The sequence below is a fragment of the Rosa rugosa genome, chromosome 2, assembly GCF_958449725.1.
Source record: "Rosa rugosa chromosome 2, drRosRugo1.1, whole genome shotgun sequence".
In the NCBI taxonomy this organism is placed as follows: domain Eukaryota; kingdom Viridiplantae; phylum Streptophyta; class Magnoliopsida; order Rosales; family Rosaceae; genus Rosa; species Rosa rugosa.
This window is the reverse complement of record NC_084821.1, coordinates 4,802,326-4,818,690: the sequence shown is the minus strand read 5'-3', so window position 1 is coordinate 4,818,690 and position 16,365 is coordinate 4,802,326. Positions and strand designations below refer to the sequence as shown.

The following is a 16,365-nucleotide window of genomic DNA, read 5'->3' as shown; positions in this document are numbered from 1 at the left end:
CGATGAAGTTCCTATCATTCTCAAATTCGGCAGAATAGAGAGAGAGAAAAGATAGAGAGAGCTAGAGACAGAGAGTTGTAAAAGGAGAGAAAGAAAATCCTGCTTTTACAATATCCTTGTGAGAGTGTATCCAAGAGTGTTTCTCTTGAGAGTTTTTTTCCTCTAGTGTTCTAGAGAGATTGGTGATTGTAATCCCATTTTCATAGTGGAAGTTTTTCGGAGTTTGTCCCGTGGTTTTTTCCCTTCACCTTGAAGGGTTTCCACGTTAAATTTGGTGTCTCTTTATTGCTCTTTATTTGCTATATTGCTGCGTACTCTGTTAACAATCCCAACACCAAGCCACACAGAGACTAAACAAAAAAAAGAGAAACAGAAAACAACAGAGATTAAGGAGTTTACAGCCTCCAATACTCCAATAATTCTTTAACCCAGAGTTTAACACAACTGATACACCCAAACAAATCCCAGAAAATGAAAAACAACTACCCGGATCAACATACCTCATACAATCGCATCCTGATTGAAAATCCAAATGCCCCAAAATCAATATCAATCTCAGCAATGCCAAACCCAAAATCAGTGACATGCAAAGCTTCGGAATGAGTTTGAAGAAATTATCTGAAAAACAGATGTACCGTACAATGTCTATTGAGGGAACAACCTCTTTGTCTCTCTTTCTGCCAGGCAAACAACCTCTCTCTCTCTCTCTCTCTCTCTCTCTCTCTCTTTCAGATATGGCGTAATTTGATTAAAGGGGGAGGGGCACAACCGTCAAGACCGTTTGTCATTTTCCCGTTTCAGTTTTAGTGTAGTTAGAACTAGTTACAGAGCCCGCGCTTCGCAGCGGGTAATATAAATGCATCAATTGTTTTCTTCCTAACTGAATTCACATATAAGGTATGGGTGTTCTATTATATACTTAGAGAGAGTATTCCGAAGAAACATGCGTCTTTGCTTGATCTTTGCCGATGTTTTTTGTGCCTTCCTTGCCAGTGCTACCCGCTCCTTGACCTGAAATAAAGATTTACACCATGAATTTCCCAATAGTATTATCCATGAGTTCCATCTCTTCTAGCTACCATCTAAACTCTAAGAGTACATATCAAATCAGGCACAAAATGAGAACTAAATCAATTTCATCACCTTAACATCATCAAATGAACCCATTCATTTAGAAGTTAGCAAAGACTATAATAGCATACTACACGTTCAGTACACCAATCCCCAACCCCAAGTCCAAATGTGCACGACAAACTAACCTCATCAGGTGTCAATGCATGGTAATATCCAAAGTATTTCATGGATGCAGGTTCATAGCACTGAAACTTGGTCTCTGATTGTAGTGTCCTTCCCCTTGGAGCTCCCTGCACGGTAAAAACCAATTATACAAATCAAACATCATAACCTTCTTTATTTGCTCTCTTTTTGTCATTACTTCACTCATTTGAAGTTTAATTTTTCAATCAGAGAACAAATGCAACAGACACTATTTGTAGCAAATTCTATTGCACTGTTGTTTGAAATTTATATTAATTGCTGTTTGCTCTTTGTTTATTTGTAAGCTGATTCACATTTACAGAGACATGAAGAAAAAATGAAGTCAAATGGATTCAAAAAGTTTATGAAGCGAAAAAAAACTAATTAGCAAGTATTCAAAACAAAAACTTAATAATAACAATATGTACATGAAAAACATATCTCAGATCAAGGTTAGATCTAAAGAACCTTTTTTCTTTTTCTTTTTAAGCAAAATAAAGCAAGTATAAGTGATTGTGAAATGAAGTCCTAATGTAATCTTATATGTACATATATGTTAGACTTCTGATATCCATAACCACATAAAAGTGGAAATTAAGCAATCCACTAATTAATAGTGATATAAAAACTGAAGTGAAGAATATATTATTCTGGAATCAAATTAGTAATGCATTCAAAAACAGTGGAACTAATCTCTACTATTTTAGTGTAAATGCAAAATATTGATGTTGAATACTGATATTGAACAAAAGTGTTTACAGAGAGACAGAGAAAAAAAAATTAAAAAAAAAAAAACTGATATTGAACAAAAATGTAAATAGCAGAACCAAGGTTTAATAATTTGATGATTCATTGAACTATAGAAACTTTTTAATTGATGCTACATGTAGTTTTCTAATTGTGTTGATTTTAAGACCAATATGTAGTTTTAATATGTTTTGTTTTTAAAGAAAACAAAATCCAAAATTCACAGATTCAAAAAAATTGATGAACATGGTTAAAGGTCACTCGCACAAATACAGTTGAAAGCTATAAAGAATAACATGAGCATTTGAACCAAAGTGATACAGAATGTTGAACATTAGATCAAATTCAACTTGAACAAACTATTGGCGGATTAACAATCAAAATATAGGAGGTGTAGTTTTCCAAAAGAGAAAACGAAAAACAAAACAGTTTAAAAGCTATAAAGTATAAAGAGAAGTGGATACAGTGGTCCAAAATACAAACAAATATTTAAGAGTTTGAAGTATAGTTTTCGATTAACAGAAGAAAGTCAAGAAACATATTTTAAGCTGTATCAAGTCAGCAAGATATTATGCAATATAGCTGTAGATAAAGAAAGGCTTTGTTAGAAAGAAAATCATATAATTCAGATCATATAGCACTTGTAGCAAATTTTAATGCCAGTTTTTTTTTTTTCCAAATTGACATCAATTGTTATTCAATTTTTTTTCATTTGTAAGCTGATTGATATTGACAGAAACAAAAACATGACATAAAGTGAAATAGATTGAAATATAAACCTCCATAGAGCAAAATAACTGATAAAGAGCCACCTAACCAGAAAAATTTGAAAACAACAAAAGATACAGCAAAAACAGGTCTCAGGTTAAGGTTACATCTGAAGGTTTAAATGAATTTTTTTTTTTTTTGGGGATTAATCGAGGATAATAGGGTTTTCATTTAGCTGCTAATAGGATTCTCATATTGGAAACTAACTTGGTGCAATAGGATTCTGATTTAGCAGTTAATCCAATATCATATTTATTTATACTTTGACCTTCTCATATTCACAGCCACACTAAATTTGAAACAGAGCAATCCACTAATGAACAATAATGTTAACACTGAAGCCAATAGTAAATGATACGGGAACAAATACAGTGATTGATCTAAAGAGAGTGCAGCTAACTTCTACGAATGTAATGTAATTGTCTTCAGAGTTTTACTTACCTTCAAAAGGTAGATGCATCAGTTTTAGGAAGCCTTTTGAAAACTGCGTTTTGATGAGCTAAGTTTATTTTGATAATGTGCACACAGTATCTCTGCTGCAAGAAAACAAAAAAATCAAGATAGGTGTTATACTAAAGGGAAATCAGACAGAAAGAAAAAAGCCAAACAACCCATATCTAATCACCACAACCTACAGTTTAAGAAGAACAGTCCCAAAACATAAGATTATAAAGTGAGAGTTGTTACCAGATGCAGAATAGACCAAAAGCTCCTTCAACCCTACCCCTTTCTAATGCTCTTCCCTTGATGCTCAGTGCATATCCTTCCAGTAAGTCTGCATGCCCATGCTAGTGTTGTCTGAAAAAAAGAACATATTTATTGCATTAAGTAACATAAGTTAGGCCCCTTTTCCACTTTATTTACATGATTTTCTGGATCTCTTAATTATATAATACACAAACACACACACACACACACACATATATATATATATGTGTGTGTACCATCCTCATTTTGCTGACCCCAGGGGATATAGGTACCATGATAGTCAACTTCACGAACCGTAAATGTTTCGATGCCCCCAGCCTGTTGAAAATCTAAGGTAAAGTTGACATTTGGGGATGCCGTTATGGAATTATCAATGGCAACATGATCATCAAAACTACCCAGTATTCTAACAGTCACGTCGGCTATTAACACAAGAACGCAGCCACGGACAGCAGCAGGAAGCACCTCAAATATTTTATAAAGGATGATCGTGTGCTCTTCTGGTGGGACGCCCATACTTGTAAGATGCTGCTCCAGAGCATCTAAATAAAATTCTCTGTCGTGCACAGGGACAAAACTTGCTTCTTGTGTAACTGCAGTCGTTTCGGAAGTATAGTCCGTTGGATCATCATACCAACAGCGACTTTGTTTCCGGAAATGAATACTGATCAGAAGATGGTCCTCCTCTGGAAAGGGATAAGTTTCTCTTTGCAACACTGGTAAAAATATAATGCTTCTCGGTGGTGGACGAAGACTTCGTGATGTGATTACACTATGTTTATATACACATCTAGCTAATTCTATCCCTAACTCACCTAGGATTTGCGCCTCTACTTCTACAAGGATTAGGAATTGCGGCTCTACTTCTATAAGAATTAGGAATTGCGGCTCTACTTCTATAAAGATTAGGAAAATATCTTATTTTTCTTTTTCCAATTTTTTTTGTTTCAATTAGAAAAGCAAGGGTGTTTAACTAGATTACACAATGTAACTAGATGGCCCTAAATCAACGAGGATAACCAGCCCCTCTTCTGCAAGACAATCTAAAATTGCAGTGATGACAGTCTAACATGAAGCTTCAGCACTTGTTCACCAGTTCATGCCATTGGTCCTCTCCATTCCATTACTAGATAAGAGAACACCCTGGTGGTACACAATATGGAAAGAACAAACTGAACGCCCTAAAGGGCTTACAAAGTAGGTGAAGGTAAATTTTGGGTTTCCACTTGAAATTCATATGAACACGTGAAGAGATTGCATTCAATTTGCGAATTACAAAATACAGATCAGAACCAGGACACTCGGGATCTAAACACTCATCAACAACATAACATGATACAAGGAAGTCATACAATTATTACACAACGAACAATTTTGTTCAACATTAGCTTTGTATCTGATCAGCTGACAAATACATTTTTCTGGCCCCCCGTTAAGAATTAGAAGGCTCGCCATCTTCCACAGTTGGCAAGGCATATCGACACAAGGGGCACACGTGACCCATCTCCAGCCACCGAATAATGCAATCTACATGATAATGGTGTGCACAAGGCAAAGGAATAACCAGTTGATCCACACCACCTTCGGCAAAGTCATCCTTACAAATGCTACATGATGGGTTCAGTTTAATAGTAGCTTCATCCAAACTATCCAGTCTCACTTTCTGCAAACTCTTAACTGATGATCTAGTTGCCGGAACAAACCTGACGCATTGAGTTTCAAAGGACTCCAATGTAAGGCTATCAATTTCCAATAAAAGCTCATCAGTACGTGATGGTGGTATCATGATAGTCAACATCACAAATTGTATGTGTTTCCCAGCGCCACGTACCAGTAAACCCCCTATATTTTAAGAGGAACTTAACATTGGGGGATGACCTTATAAGATTATCAATGGCACCAAGATCACCATAACTACCCAGTAATTGCACATTCACGTCAACAATTAACACAAGAACACGCTTCCGGGGAACAGCCACTTGAAACATGTCAGATATTTTTTCAAGGATAGTTGGTTGCTCCTGTCGTGGGACACCCATTCTCGAAAGGTCATTGGCGAAAGTAAAAATCTGGTGTTCTCTGCTGGAGAAATCAATCGCACCACCTCTTTGTCCAGCTGGGGAGGTTTCGGAAGTAAACTCCGTCGGGTGATCATACCAACAGAGGGTCTGCTTCAAGAGACAAAACGTGATCTGAAGATAGGTTTCCATACCTGGCGGTTCAATTGATTCTCTTTGTACGACTTTGCTAAAAAAAATGTGTTTCTCGGCCGTCGTCGTCGACATACTTGTAGTGATATCCAAAATGGTGATTGTGGTTGATGATCACTAAACTACGATATATATACACATCTATCTAGCTATATCCCTAATCAACGAGGAGAAAATAACCCATTTCTATCAGGATTAGGAAAACGCGTCAACCAAAAAAAAAAATTGAAAAAATAAAGGTGTTTGACACATATATCATAAGGCAATTTGGGTTTTCCACTTGCAATGCAATGAAATATTGATGAGGCATGGATTGGATTGAAATGAGAATTTTTTATTTTATTTTTAAGAAGATGGATTGAAATGAGAATTACAAAATATATATGAGAACGATGATCCTCCTGGGATCTAAATTCTAAAGAGTCACCAAATTACATAAACTTATACAATGAACAATTTGTTCAACATTAGCTAGATTTTCTGACATATACATTTCTTTGGCCTCCATTAAAAACTTGAAGGCTCGCTATCTACCTCAGTTGGCACAGTTGGCAGGGCATATCGGCCCAAGGGGCACACGTGACCCACCTCCAGCCACCGGATAATGCAATCTACATGATTTGTGTAAGGAATAACCAGTTGATCAACACCGCCTTTGGCAAAGTCATCTCTACAGAAGTACATATACTACATAATGGGTTCAGTTTCAGAGTCGATTCTTCCAAACTATCAAGTCTCACCTTCTGCAATTTCTCAACTGATGATCTAGACGCAGGAACGAACCTTACCCACTGAGTTTGAAAGGACTCCAATGTAAGCCTATCAACTTCCGATGAAAGCTCATCAGTGATAGTGGTACCATCATCATTTTGCTGACCCCAGGGGATATAGGTACCATGATAGTCAACTTCACAAACCGTAAATGTTTCGATGCCCCCAGCTTGAAAATCTAAGGTAAAGTTGACATTGGGGGATGCCGTTATGCAATTATCAATGGCAACATGATCATCAAAACTACCCAGTAATCTAACAGTCACGTCGGCTATTAACACAAGAACGCAGCCACGGACAGCAGCAGGAAGCACCTCATATATTTTATAAATGATGATCGTGTGCTCTTCTGGTGGGACGCCCATACTCCTGTAAGATGCTGCTCCAGAGCATCTAAATAAAATTCTCTGTGGTGCACAGGGACAAAACTTGCTTCTTGTGCAACTGCAGTCGTTTCGCAAGTATAGTCTGTATTATCATACCAACAGCGACTTTGTTTCCGGAAATGAATACTGATCAGAAGATGGTCCTCCTCTAGAAAGGGATGAGCTTCTTTTTGCAACACTGGTAAAAATATAATGCTTCTCGGTGGTGGACGAAGACATGCTTGAAGTAGTGATATCCGATGATCACTACACTATGTTTATATACACATATCCCTAACTCACCCAGGATACAAGGATTAGGATTTGCGCCTCTACTTCTACAAGGATTAGGAAAATATCTTATTTTTCTTTTTTCAATTTTTTTTTTTCAATTAGAAAAAACAACCTTTGTTAACTTGAATACATAATTTAACTAGATGGCCCTAAATCAACGAGGCTAACAAGCCCCTCTTCTACAAGACAATCTAAAATCCCGATCAACTGCATATGATGACAGTCTAACATGAAGCTTCAGCAGCAGTTCATGTCATTGGTCCTCTCCATTCCATTACTAGATAAGAGAGAACAAACTGAACGCCCTAAAGGGCTTACAAAGTAGGTGAAGGTAAATTTTGGGTTTCCACTTGAAATTCATATGAACACGTGAAGAGATTGCATTCAATTTGCGAATTACAAAATACAGATCAGAACCAGGACACTCGGGATCTAAACATTACAACATAACATGATACAAGGAAGTCATACAATTATTACACAATGAACAATTTTGTTCAACATTAGCTTTGTATCTGATCAGCTGACAAATACATTTTTATGCCCGCCCGCCCCGCCCCCCCCCCCCCCGGTTAAGAATTCGAAGGCTCGCCATCTTCCACAGTTGGCAAGGCATATCGACACAAGGGGCACACGCGACCCATCTCCAGCCACCGAATAATGCAATCTACATGATAATGGTGTGCACAAGGCAAAGGAATAACCAGTTGATCCACACCGCCTTCAGCAAAGTCATCCATACAGATGCTACATGATGGGTTCAGTTTAACAGTAGCTTCATCCAAACTATCAAATCTCACTTTCTGCAAACTCTTAACTGATGATCTAGTTTCCGGAACAAACCTGACCCACTGAGTTTCAAAGGACTCCAATGTAAGCCTATCAATTTCCAATAAAAGCTCATCAGTGATGGTGGTATCATGATAGTCAAAATCACAAATTGTATGTGTTTCCCAGCGCCACGTACCAGTAAACCCCATATATTTTAAGCGGAACTTAACATTGGGGGATGACCTTATAAGATTATCAATGGCACCAAGATCACCATAACTACCCAGTAATTGCACATTCACGTCAGCAATTAACACAAGAACACGCTTCCGGGGAACAGCCACTTGAAACATGTCAAATATTTTTTTAAGGATAGTTGGTTGCTCCTGTCGTGGGACACCCATTCTCGAAAGGACATTGGCGAAAGTATCAATCTGGTCTTCTCGGCCGGAGAAATCAATCGCAAAACCTCTTTGTCCAGCTGGGGAGGTTTCGGAAGTAAACTCCGTCGGGTGATCATACCAACAGAGGGTCTGCTTCATGAGACAAAACGTGATCTGGAGATAGGTTTCCATACCTGGCGGTTCAATTGATTCTCTTTGTACGACTTTGCTAAAAAAAATATGTTTCTCGGCCGTCGTCGTCGACATACTTACAGTGATATCCAAAATGGTGATTGTGGTGGATGATCACTAAACTACGATATATATATATATATATATATATATATATATATATATATATATATATATATATATATATATATATATAGCTATATCCCTAATCAACGAGGAGAAAATAACCCATTTCTATCAGGATTAGGAAAACGCGTCAACCAAAAAAAAAAATTGAAAAAATAAAGGTGTTTGAAATTATATGCAGGTAGCCCTAAAACAACGAGGAGGGGATTTCCCTCTCCTACAAGGATTAGGCAGATCCTTTTTTTTTTTTTTCTTAATATCAAATAATCAAAACAAGACTCCCAGATCTGGATTCAAAATTAGAAAAGAAATCAAAAAGTCAAACAAACAAACTGAAAATGAATCAACAATCAATCTAACGAGGCAAAGGAATCAACAGACAATCGAATCAAAACAGAAGCAACCACTTCACACCTGATTAAGATGACAAGAGGTGGTGGGATTGAGCAGATGAGGCAGTTAGGAAGCCAGTGAGCGAACGAACGAACGATTGGTGATGAGCGGCCTAGTGGGAGTTCTATTTAAACTGGTGCAGCGGATGGGTTTACCAATGTTTAATGGGCTGCTGGTAACAAACAAGCCCAAAAGCCCAAAATAAATGTGCAGTCATTAGCTGATGGCAACAAACAAGTGAATGTACAACTTCTCCCTATCAATCTCACTACTGAGAATAACCAAACAGTCAAGATTGCATTAAAAACTTGAGAGATAGTTACATTGCTGACCTCTGCAAACTCAAAACATGAAGTTGGCCAATATATTTACTTATAAATATATTTCAAGTTGAAAGCACTTCCATACAAGTATGGATATCAGATAAAAGTGAGAAAAAGAAAAATATATTAAATATCCTAAAGCTTTTGAATAGGAAAAACATTGAGAATGTTTGCCACATATGTTGGCACTTCAATGAACGGTGTATGCAACATTTCCAATAAACTTTTGTCCTGAAATGATGCAATGGTTTTACATGACAACTGATTTTCAGTCTACTTACGCATCTGACCTTGTATATTTGTGAGGAAATTTTATGCCAACTCATACGTCAGAATGCATATAAACACACATACTTCAGTCTTCGCGGTCTCGGTCATCCCCATAGCTTTGAATAGAGTCTGAACAGAGACTGATATTTGATTTGTGCCACAACAACTCGTTCAGCCTAAGAAGTATACTGAAATTACATCTTTAAACCAGAATCGTGTGTGTGTGTGTGTGATTGAGACAAGATAGAGAGAAGAAAAAAGAACTTCACGCACCAACTGTCAAAAATTGAGACAATATATACCTGAATCTTCAAACATTCTTTAGCCTCCACAGGCTGATGAATCCCATCAGGCCACCTTCTCTTTCCTTCACGCTGCCTGTGAGCTGCAAATATAGTTTAATGACTTTCAGTTTCTAATTCAATGAGACTTAAATCTGTACTTTTCTATGAATATCATCATAAATCTTAATATTTTGATCCAAGAAACTCACAGGTATCAGTGATATGGCAAGAACACAATAATCAAGTATTACATGGTTACAGTCGGATTATTTATGCTAATAATATTTTCTGTAGAATTCTTTTATTAATCTTGTTCTAGCCTATCAGTTTTGCTTATTAAAAGTAAAAAGTAGACCTAAGCTTAGATATCTCTTTCCATATCCTATCAGGAAGGGGATTGGAAATCACCTCATCAGCTGCATGTTGAGCAACTCTGCTACAGCTGCAACAAGTATCAACAAGGGTAAAACGAACTGGATACATGCAGGAATAAGGAACAGGAAGCAAATGAAGCATATAACCTGAACATGCCTCCAAAAGCCAACTAATGTGAAGTACACTTGACTGGAGTACATAGGGTGCATCCGCATATGGTTTTGACAATCTGTAAACCAAAAGATAATTTAAGATAAGTAGGAATTCATGGCAGGAAGTCTTCGGACATGGATTCTGTAATTTTTGTCTGTAATCAGTTTGTAGCTATTTCACAGACCGCAACATGTTTGGTTGTCAATTCTTTAGATCAGCCCAATAACAAATTTGACAGATATATGTTGACCAATATGAAGGAAATACACCAATGAATTTTACCTCATGTATATGATATTTCATAGTCCAGTAAACCAGAATTTTAAATACCCAATTGTGGTTACAAATACATCAAGTACGTGGAACCTCTTAATCAGTGGGGATCCCCATAGACAGTGCCATATATATAAACATTAACTTAAACTCAAAGTAAACAAAGAAATACAAACTATGAATATTAAGTGGTAAGAACTATTACTTCTTTTTTCACTTTGTGTATCCCTCTCTCCCTCAGCAATTCTGTTGTTTCCAGATTTCCGACATTGAAGACACCTTATTGTTGGGGACACAGAATTTAACTCATCAGTTTCATCATCATGACATAAACCTACTAATTTTGAATTTCTCATATATGGTGTTCTGCAAACCAGAACTATAACACAGGTGAAATCAAATAATCAACAATTGTCTAGAGCTCTAAATTTTAACAAACCCAAAACCAAAAGAAGCAACTGCATTGCAGAACCCATCAAACATAGACATGAATCCAGCTCAAGATAGAAAAAATGATAGAGCATACATAGAGATGAACATGGAAGCGAGTAACTACAATGCAACTGAATGTATATTGGCACCAAAAATTAGAATATGAATCAAAACCCAGCAAGTGACCCAGATAAAATACAACAAAGTTTATAGCAACTGACCTCTAAAAGAAAGCGGCAAAAGGAAGAAATAGAGAAGAACCCAGCAATAGAATTAGACCAAAGAGACGAAAAAATCAAACAGGAAGCCTTATTTTGGGGAAAAATAAATGCCTCATTTTTTAGAGGGTTTGAAATTGGGAATGCTAATGGAGTAATGGGTGTGACTTGTGAGGAAACCAAAAATATGGACGGCTGAAGAACCGAGTACATGCCAAAAATATGTCTTTCCTTGGCTTGTGATGGAAGTAAGGGATTAACGGAGTTTGCCATTTCTAGAAAATAGATAATGGGCTTTTTTGTTTTTGTTTTCATAATGTATTGCGTTATACCATCGATTTATCTGATTGTAGAATTTGTGTATCATTTCCATCTTCTTTTAATTATATGCTAGCATTTCTCTACACATGCTTTGTATGTGCAAGTTTTTTTTTTTTTTTTTCAGAAATTAAAAAAGAAAAGAGTTTGTTATTACAGAGAAAAGAAAATGGGAGAGAGAAAAATGGGTTGTGGGTCATTTTTTAATTTTTTTTAATAAAATTACATTTTATAAATGTCTTAATTATTCTTGTGATTTAATTAATTCTCAAAGTTTATTAATCTTCTAGGGTCAATTCTGTCAAAATTTTAGATTTTGGCTAACATTCTCTCAATAATAGTTTAGATACACACTAAAAAACAAAAGCAACTTATTAATATTTTTTTTTATGCTTCAACGCTTAAAGTTTGAGTATTAGAACAAGTTCGATCACCCATTTTTTTTTTTTTTTTGAATCAATCCATCAATGATTGCATTACTAAAAGCTCAAGCCATAATGGTCATTACATACCCCTCCGCTACCATTCAAAGATAGACAAGAGGTTGTGGAGGTAACACATGGTACATAGTGCTAGACCATTCATTAGACATCTACTGCTCACTTATCAAAGCAAGCCTATTAACTATGATAATCTAGGACATAGTAATAGGCCGAGTAAAACTATACTCATTAGCGCTCGTCAAAAAACTAACAAGCATAGTCCCTAGAAATAAAGGAAATTATTTAGTAAACAAGCTAAACTAAAGAAAAAAGTCCAAAGGGCAGCCTAAAAGAAAACCCCAAAACTCAAGTCCATCAAGTTGGAGCAGCCTAAGCCCAGGCCTCCTCCTTTGCGCACTAGCAGCATCCATAGGCGGCTGCCTCGCCTCCGATTTCGGCTACCCTGATCCATATCGCCCTGCACCACGTTGCCGACCACAGCGCCTACACCACGACACCCAAACCCGGTCGCTTGCACCACGGCACCTGCACCACAACGCTTGCTCCATGTCGCCTGACTACATTGCCTGCACCACGGAGCCCCGCTTGATCGACGCCATGCACCATCGTTTACCGAGCCCTGCCTCTGTACGGCACTGCCACTGCGCATCAAAGGAGTCAAAAACCAGGTCTTCGCTGCCTCCTCCCTGCCAAATCGTTGAGCAGCAAACTTTCTCCAGAAATTGCCCAAGCAATAGTCTCAGAACTTCTCCCATCCGACCGCACTCTCCACACAACGACAAGCCAGAAGCTTGCCACGGGCGGGAGCCACCGAACGAGCAGCGAGATGGGTACTGGGAAACCTAGGTGTGGCGGCGTAGGGTTTTTCTCCTTGTGCCTCAACTTCAATCCAATACAAAACTACTTAATTTCTCTTCTTATAACATTAAGTTCGATCACCCATTGGTTACTGGTTCAAGGTCATTAGGCCACTATGTCAGATATTATTCACTGTTTTTTTTATGGTTGTTTCCACTAGTTGGATTTGGGTCAATTTCCAAACAAAACTGTGTAGGTAAAAAAACTGACCCAGAATAACCCAGATATCAGTTTAGAAACTAACTCAGTGACACAGACCCAACAGGTGGAAACAAACATAAAAAAGTAGTGAATTGTGTCTGACCCTGATGGATCAATGGGTGAACTTGCTCTTAAATCATCAGAGTTCTTTTTAAATCAATTGAGAGGGGGTTACTCGTGATAGAACCTTTTGAATAGAATAATGTCATCCTTCAAAAACACCAAAAAAAAAAAAAATGTTCCTGAATTTAAACCTTTTATCACCACTATTTGAGTTAAAGTGATTCTATTCATATATCTTCCCATCCCAATAGGGCACTAGTGACCGCGAAACGGCCGTCAATTTGGCATGTGGATGCTCTGAGATGATTACTGATAGGACTTTCATGAACTACAGGTCGCCAATTCAGTCCCTTAATTGCTAAAACAAGGCTATTCCCCAATCAATTATGTTAAAGTTTTATGAGAATACTGAGAAAGAAAGAGGATAAGAAACACGGAGCTATTAAATGGTGAACAATAGTTCTATTATGTCTTTTACAAATTAGGATATGATTGATAGAGATAAACAATAACAAAGATAAGATTGAATCACCATCCAATGAAATTACTATAACCTAAAAGCTGTAGATGTGATTTTAGCCAGCCCAAAAGGATTTAATTGTTGGGTAAACAATATAAATGGTCCATATAGTCAGGGCCGGCCCTGAGGGCTGCCGCCTGAGACGGCTGTCTCAGGCCACCGGTTCCCGGGGTCCTCTGAAAATTTAGTTCTGTATATATGTTATATAGGTATATATTATGTTTTTGCTTCTCAACGCACGCATAAGCGTGTTGCTTCAGTGGAAGCACTGTTAATCTTCTTCCTCCCTAACCAGGGTTCGAACTCTGCTACTTTCCTTTCCCCTTTTCTTAATTCAATTTTTGTTGGGCCCAGTTCGAACCTCTTTCACTTTTTTTTTTTTTTTTTTGGCAATCACTTATGAATTCTATATCTATTTTTATTCAAAACAGATTATTTTGTACTAGTATTTGGTGCAAATTCGAACCTTGCTTCCTCTTTCACTTCTTTTTTTTTTTTTTTTTTTTTTTCTGGCAATCACTTATGAATTCTATATCTATTTTTATTTAAAATAGATTATTTTGTACTATTATTTGGTGCAAATATGTGTATGTACATGGGTGTTTGTGTAGAGGCCACATTTTAATTTTTTGCCTCAGGCCGTTAAAACCTCAGGATCGGCCCTGCATATAGTTTGGTCCTGTGCTTTAGAATATTGAACAATCTCAATTATTATTATTTTAGTTCAATTATTAACTCTGTAAAAATTTTGATAAAACCTCAAACAATCTTGAGTCGTGTTTGTTCTATCTTGAACAAGTATAACAAAGCATATTGACTATAATCATTTTAAAAATAAAAATAAAAAACTCTTAGCTCATCCCACCCTTACATATGTCAGTGATGTTGAAATTATAATTTATCAACATGTCACAGCTCACTGACATATTGACTATAATCATATAACTATGATATATGATGATTCTATGTTGAAAGCATGGATTACTACCCAAGTGCTTTTATTAATGAAAATGTCAAACTGAGAGGAATAGTGAAACACCGCACATATACAATTGAAGAATTTTTTTTTAACAAGCAGCATATCCATTAAACTAATAAAGATTCATTAAACGAGAGGAGTTTTGGCACGTTTACTTACTTGGAATGAAAAATAATCATGAATCGAAGATAAGTGGAATGGGAGAAGAAAGGAATCGGTATTGATTCCGGAGGAATGATTCCTAAACCCATCTCCCCCCTTCGTAATCGAATTCCTGAGTATTCAGGAATCGATTCCTGATAAATAGGTGGGACCTACACCAATTCCGATTCTTTCATGTGTTAGTAAACACATGAATTCTTTTACCTGGAATCATTCCGATTCATTTATGTGTTAGTAAACACAGGGGCGTTTTTATTCCGTAATCATTACATTCCATTCCATTCCAAGTAAGTAAACATGCCCTTAAATTATTGAGATTTTAAGACATGGTCCAAGGCAGTGGATTGATCCCAAAAATCTCCATACTTTGGTTGCAGTTATGGACTTTTTTTTTTTTTGGGTAAAGATTTAATACAGGTAGAATGGGAAAATAAATTTTACAAAAATTAGGGGAGGTCTATATGTTATGAATAGAAATTCTCTTGTAAACTCTTTTTTTTTTTTTTTAAATAAAAAAATAAATACAAATTTAATCTCTATAATATTTTTTAGGGTATTTAACTAAAAACACCAAAATTAAGTAATTAACCCACTTATCCCAATAAGGCGTCAACAGATTTTTATTGCCACTAATCCAATTTAAAAGGAAATGACAACTTTGCCCTTAACCTCTCTCTCCCCCGCGCTTCCTCCTCGTCAGAATCGGACAGACGACGTCACCGATCTCCGTGCTCGACAATGGCGGCCTCTGCGGCGGCAACTTGCAAGAACAGGAAACCGGCTCGAGAACTCGTTATCGTCTCTGTTGCTCATCACATCCACAGATTCGCCTAAGATGAAGATCAGCCAATTTCAAAAATTCCAATGCCCACTTCCCAGGCAGAAGTACATCCCGGTCTCCAAGGCCGAGCCACTAGACGGCGCCGTTTCTCCAAGTCAGATTCTCATTCTAGCAAATGGGTGTTTGAAGTTGTCTGTGATTTGTTCTCGTCTCGGAAGAGATGCAAAACTCCAGCATTCTCTCAAATGGGTATTTGAAGACGGCTTCAGTGAATGGGTGTTGGCTAATCGAAATTTGTTTCGAGACATTTTGAGTGTACATGAATTTGAATTCCATTGGTTGCTGACATGCATAGAAACTATCCTTGCAGAGTTCATCTATTTATTATGAGTTCCAGTACGGTGCAATTATGATATATTGTGTGGTTGTGACTTGTGTCTTTGGTTGGCTGGTAGGGTCACACAAGAAAGTGTAGTTTACAGCTTTGCAGCCTTGTTGCTAGATCTTCCCAAGTCGCAAACATATTCTTCCCAGCCATGTGAGTTCAATGATATTTGTCTTTTTTTCTTCTTAAAAAAAATGATATTTGTCTTTTTTGAAAGATGTTAAACTTGAATGAGAACTAGTGCGATGATGACGATGATTTGAAGTAGCTTTGCAATGATATTTGTCTTTATTTGAAAGATGTTACTTCTTTTTTTAATAAAATGGGGGCAGAAGGCTCAGA

At 37.0% G+C, this 16,365-nt stretch overlaps 1 long non-coding RNA gene across 1 annotated transcript; it reads right to left on the bottom strand.

The window, feature by feature from the left end:
* Positions 1 to 924: 924 nt before the first annotated feature.
* LOC133727780 (uncharacterized) lies at positions 925 to 3,578 on the bottom strand. Its single transcript, XR_009855355.1, has 4 exons — positions 3,460 to 3,578; positions 3,214 to 3,308; positions 1,260 to 1,364; positions 925 to 1,011 (listed from the first exon to the last, which is right to left on the bottom strand). It is a non-coding gene; the product is annotated as an uncharacterized LOC133727780 (long non-coding RNA).
* Positions 3,579 to 16,365: the final 12,787 nt, after the last annotated feature.